Below are 6,741 nucleotides of genomic sequence, written 5' to 3'. Positions count from 1 at the left end.
AACTTTAAATTTCTCTGTCCTGTTTCACTTTAGGTTCGTTGAGGGAGCTTACCTTGTCCTTGCTAGATACTCGCCTATCGAACATGCATAAACTCATCTTCTTTGCTTTGTGTATCCGTTTTGGGTGGATTGTATGAATTTCTACACAATAGCAAAGAGATAAAAAGACACCACACAAATATGTATCACAACTAAATTCTATGTAATAATTGGAAGATTCTATGATAGAACATGTTAGTTTGAGCCTATAAGTTCCAAGTTTTCATATGGAATTATAATATCTTTTGAAACTTATCAAAATCTCCCCAACTTGAATCTTTGTTTGTCCTCAATCAAAGTTTAAAGCTTTTTCAAAGGCAAGAGGATTCTCCAAGCTTCAATTTCAATAATACCTCTTTTTTCAACAAAAAAATAATTGAAGAAAATGTATGGTTCAAGTTAATGAATGCACATGTGCAGGCTATGCTCATTCACTTTTCTAGAATCAAAACATGATTATGAATTAAGTTCTAAACAAAATTGTCATGTCATACATTCTAAAGCAACAAGATCATCCTACTTGAATCACCCTAACATTATTCTTCATAAAATGGATGAAGAACTTGTGAAATTGTTTTATTCGGGACAAGAGCTCTCATCCAATAACCTTTCAAACATCCTGATCAATTCATGCACTTATATGAACAGTCCATTTTGAAATTATGAAACCGTAGATCAAAAAATTTCCTTGATCCTTTCTATTTTCATAAATCTCAAAACAATTGCAAGATTAAACATAAATTGAACGAGTTAGAACAAATATTATCAGTCATCATAAGCATAAAAGTGAACAATTGATGGCTTCCTTACATTTTCTGGTTTGGACCTAAGTTATTCAAGCATAAACATGTTTTTTGAAAAATAATACATGAAACGATTTTGTATGAAGCACAAAGTTAAAATTCATGCTAACATTCTACAAAGTGATAAACATGTACCTTGCTTGTGTGCACTTCATCAATATTTCTTATCATCACCATTACATTTTTGTTTGAAACTTGATTGAGTCTTCTTTTGTTTCTTCAAGCAAGTTAGACAAAAATTGAAGACAAACACAAAAAAGAATTTGAGCATAATTTAAACAAAAAAAGCATACTATATTAAATAGAACATACTAATTATAAATAAACATCATTCAAGAAGTTATGGTGTAAACACCGACAAATATATCACAAAAAAACTCCAAAGTACTAATACAGATCCAAAATAATGCATAATACAACAAAAATCTAAACATAAGTATTAAATGACCGAAAGCTTTTAAAATTTTCACTCAGTTATGGCGAGCTTTCAGTCATCATCATATCCTCCTCCTCCTCCTCTATCTCATCATCTCCTAATCATGATCCTGACTTCGTTCATGTTCCTATTTCTCCTTCAGAAGTAGCTTCCTCCTCACCAACTTCCTCATTAGCTACTCCAGAATTGACTGCCTCCCCTTGGTAAAATGGCATTGCCTAAGGCCAAGCAATGTGATTTTGGAAAGCCTCTAGAGAAAAAAAATCGGATGTCCTTCTTCTGGTTTTTCTCCACTCCGTAACTACAACATGTACATAGAATCATGCAAATCTACAACAGATCTATGGTTAGAATCATTATGATCCCAGGAGTAAGTAAAAGTTGCTCTCAACCTCGAATTCCAATCATCAAATCCAAGGTTGACTGAGGTTGTTGTAAGACCCCAAATTTTGACCCTAAGATCCCTCGTGCTATCTCATCATTTGCATTGGCTTTGGGATCACACCTTGGCATCCTCCTCACCCCTCATTCACTGGGTTTGTATTGGGAGAGATCACCAAGCATATTTGACTGTATCATACTTTATTTTATTCTGTTTACTAACCAAAATACCAAAAATATGTCTATGTGTAGTGTCATTTCTTTTGTAGGTAGTGTGTGCATCCACCTGTGTCTCACCAAGCTCTTTAGGGTTTGAGACCCTCAATGAAAGATATCAATCAAGTAAATGTCCACAATGCTTCTAAGTATCATATATGGATCCCCCATGTTCTTTATTTCTCATTTTGATTAAGAATTCATCAAGAGTTTGAAGCTTATTTTCCTTGGAAGCCCTAATTCATCTGGGTATCTTGTGTGACTTCCTCAATAATTTTATTCACTAATTGGTCAAATATATCAAGGTATATTTCACTATACATCATCTCAAGCATATACGGTTCTCCATGATCCCCAAAGATCAAAATAACTTTAAGTTTTCAAGTTGGTTCAAGGAGGTTGACCAGAGAAAGTCAACTGGTCAAATCTAGGGTTCCCTAGACCTATCTCCTATAATGTTTGTCATATCAAAATGATTCTAAGAGAAACATTACTCTTTATGACATTCCAAACAACCTTCATGTTGGCATAAAGAGCTAATTTTGCTTGGAAAGTCATTTTTGATGGTGAAAGATTATAGGTCATTTTGTCTATGCCCTAGATGGAAGGTCAACTCCCAAGAACCATAACTTGATCAGTTTTTATGATATGAATTAAATCCAAGTTTCGTGATAAATTTCAAGATGTATTCTCCAACTTTGATTCTTTGAGAAATGTCAAAATCTACTTGCAAGGGCATGTGCCAAGAGGAAACATTATAGGTCATTTTGGGCCATCATCATTGAACAAACAATTTTCCTCAACTTCTAAAATCCATAACTATCTCATAAAAGATTAAAATGGTGTCAAATTTGTGACCAAATTTAAGAGGAATGAAATAGCTACAACTTTAATGAAGAAATAATTTTAAATTGAAGCTCATAGCAAAAGTTATTCAAAATGGAAAAAGTGATCTTTTGACTTTATACTTAGAAATTTTTCAACTATGTTTGACTTCTCCAACTTCCACCTTAAAATTAGTCATGATCCAAGCTCCAAATGGAAAAGTGTTCAACAACAAACTTGTTCCCCTTCATGTCAGATTTCCAAAGAGTCCAAGATCATGGCATTTGGATCATTTTTGAAGGGCTTGCGCATGGTTACATTGCATGGTCCCATTTGGATGATTTTCATGACCAACTTTCAAATATATTTGCATGGACTCATGTTAAGCTTTCAACATCACTCATGCATGATTTTGGACCTTTTCTAATAATTTCATGGGCCTCACACGCCCATGCAAGCATGTACATGACAATTGCTATTTTCGGACAAATTATGGAAGTGTGTGGAGATTAATTGCCAAGCCTATAAATAGAACTCATCCTGCTCAGAATCAAGGACACCTTGCCCAAGCTTTGCTCCTACAACCTTCCCACCCTCCATTGATAGGATAATCTTGAAGATCTCATTAGAAGTCGAGTTTTAGTTTCTCTTTTGTTTTGAAGTTGAAACTCCGAGAGTCCAAACCATTTGAGCATCTAAATCATCTCATGCAAGCTAATGGGAGCAAGCCCAAGCAAATTGAGATCCAGATCGAGCTTCATCACTACAAACAGAAGGTGAATTTTATGAAACTTTCTCTCTTCGATTCTCTATCAATTCTCCATCATTTCACTTGATTTTTGGTTGGCTGAAGTCCTACCAGTGTAGGCAACAAGATTGAGTTGCTTTGAGGTCAAATTGAAGCAATTCAGATCATACTCCTTAAATTTCAAATCCATGTATCTTTCAATATACATGGAATTTGAAGAAATTAAGGTTAGATTTGGACTCCTGAGGTTTTTTCCTTCAAATTAGTGTATTCACTTTCCATTTTTACGGAGGTTGGTGGTGGACCAGTCCGGTGAGGTCCATCGGAGAAGAAGACCGGAGCTAGGGCTCCGGTGGTGTGTTGGCACCCTTCCAATCATCTGATCATGTTTGAATGTTTTAATCATGGCCCTTGGTTCTGATTGCCATGCGTGTGGCGCATTGACTAGATTCCATCGTGGACAGTACACGCTTGATCTTCAGAACTGTCACCTCAGTTAATGAGGGAGATCTGATGGCCCTTGTTTTTTCTAATTTATTTTTAATTTCTGATTTTTTTAATCCACTTATTTTTATTAATTCTTAATAAATTCATTTTCAATCCAAAAAATATAGGACTTTCACCAAAAATATTTAAATATTTTCTTCTTCCATATTTTGAATTAAAATCATTTTTTGGATTAATTTTGATATTTTTTTGTGAATTAGTTGATTTTTGACTTGTTTTTAAATATTTTAAAATACCTTTGACTTTCCAAAAATTCTAAAAAAATTGTCTAAGGTCATTTGACCTTGTTTGACATAGGATAAATCCCTTGACCATTTATTTAGTGATTTGAAGGGATTTGAGGTTTTGTCCATTTAAAAATGCCTTTTAATTCATTTTAAAATTGATTATTAATTGATTAATTATTTAAAAAATTTATTGAGCCATTTAATTGATCTTGTGGTGTTTGACTTTCTGTTTGGCCTTGGTCATGGTTGATTTGACTTTCATTTGACCAATACTATTGGATTTAGGGGGTTGATGAAATGTACATTTGATCCCCCAAAATGAATGGATATTATTGATCAGATGAATTTCCTCATGTGATCAATTTGGGTTTCTATTTCCCCTTCCCTCTTCATTTCATCCCTATTATTCCCCAATCCATCAATGACCAATGACTTCTCTAATATCCAAAGGCTAGTTAATTCATCAATGACCTTGTGTTAGATGAATCAACATGAGCTGGATTGAGATAGGTTTATCCCATCTTTATCTTTGTGTATGGTATCTTTTAGGAGTTTGGTTCTTTGTACCAAGTCTCTAACATGCATTAACACCAATATCTTTATTGCCTAGCCTCAGATAGTTGTGACTTCTACATAAATCCAATTACGATTGCTTAACATAGAGCTAAATCTGTCCTAAAAGGCGTATCATTCTTGTAAGTGAGATTGTAAGTCTTCCATTCTTCATGGCATTGTATGAAGACTTGACCTTTTTTCCTTTCATGAGAGCTAGTGGCATACTTAATGATTTATCCAAGTTGGAGCCCTTCTCATGGATGATGTCTTGGTACATGTATTCATACTTCGGAATGGATGGTTGAGTGTTCTCCAAAGAATGACTTAAACAATCAAACTCTTCATTAACATTTGACTAACTCTTTATTAATATTGCTTTACTTTCAAGTCATTTGCTTAATGCAATTTAAATTTCAGTACCTTTATCATTCATTGCCATTTACATTTCATGCAACTTGTTTATGTTTCAGCCCTTTTCACTTTACTCACTTGAGCCATATCTTGTGATTGTATATATATTGTACTTGTGATTTTGTTTTGTTTGTGGTCTTAGGACCTTAAAATACCTAATAACAACAAAGACCCTAAAAAATATCTTGGTGGACTGTTGCGTTTGATCTGAACTTTTGGACTTATAGTAGGCAACTTCCCTATGCTTTAAGGACTTGGCCAATTCCATTATCTGAGACTGAGCTATCCTTGACTATGCATGTTATTTGTTGCAAGCCTTGATGCTTATGGTTCATCTATTATGTGGTCTCTATGTTCAAGTTGTTATTTTGACTTTGTGATTGATATCTGATGATTGTTTATGAGTTTACCACAAGGAATATTTTCATTTGATACATTGGAAGATATTGAAGACTGCTAGCTATTAGAATGCTTGCTTGGATACTATGGCTATCTTTATTTGATGCCTTGGTATTCATATGGTTTGCTTAGATACTACTTATGCTTGTTGCTTGCTCAAAAGTCCAAAGGAAAATGGGTTTCTATCTGACATTCTTGTCTTGTGGATTGCATCCCATTGGTCAGACCTTTTTAACTCTTAACTTTTAATTTTTCCCTAGGAGAGTCCCTTCATCTCCTCCCACTTCTTTAATTTCAAAAATCTCTCCCTCTTTTCAAAACCTTCTTTGTTTGTGTTTTCAACTCAGACTTGTTTTAATGATTAGAAACTTTGGCAGTATGCCATTGTATTTTTAAATTTTTTATTAAATCAAACTTATGAATGAACTTAACCATGTTGACTTTAATTTCAAAAAGACAAAAAGAACTAACAACCACATTCAAATCTTTGGCCTTTGGTGCCTTTTCTTTTAAACTTTGTTAAAATCAATTCTCCAACTTCTTTGAAATTTTTACCACGAACTACGAGGTTTTGATCCTTCATTTTTATGTTGGTACGTAGGCATGAGACCGAAGATCTTGTCAAACACAAAAAATATAATTAATGAATTCTTTTCTCACCCCCTTACTCTATATTTTTATCAAACATCATTTTGACAAAAACACTTGCACACAAAAAAGGGCTCCCTAGGAGTACCTAGGACACTTTGGGTGCTAACACCTTCCCTCTGTGTAACCAACCCCCTTACCTGTAATATTTGACATTTTATTAGTTTTGATTTGAAAACTTCTTATATTTGAGTTTTGTTCTTAATTTTTTACCCTTTTCCTTTGGAAACAATAAAAGCGTGATGGCGACTCTCGTTTTATTGATGTCAAGTTTATCCTTATCTTGATGGTCATGAATTTACCGCTACAAAAATTAAATGGCGACTCTGCTGGGGAGTAGTCCTTAGTGGGTTTAGCCTACTTTTGTGTGTGCAATATTTTGTTGATATTTGATGTTTATTTGTGTTATACTCTGTCTGTTGTGCTTGGTGATCCCTGTGCGGTGAGATAAGTTCTAACCCGAACTTAAGTGAAATCTAAGATAGGAGGGTGGTATAGTCATGTTGGCTTTAAAGGAGTAGTCCTGAAAGAGTTGACATGAGATCC

The sequence above is a fragment of the Lathyrus oleraceus genome, chromosome 3, assembly GCF_024323335.1.
Source record: "Lathyrus oleraceus cultivar Zhongwan6 chromosome 3, CAAS_Psat_ZW6_1.0, whole genome shotgun sequence".
NCBI classification, from domain to species: Eukaryota; Viridiplantae; Streptophyta; class Magnoliopsida; order Fabales; family Fabaceae; genus Lathyrus; species Lathyrus oleraceus.
Note: the sequence above shows the minus strand (reverse complement) of the source record.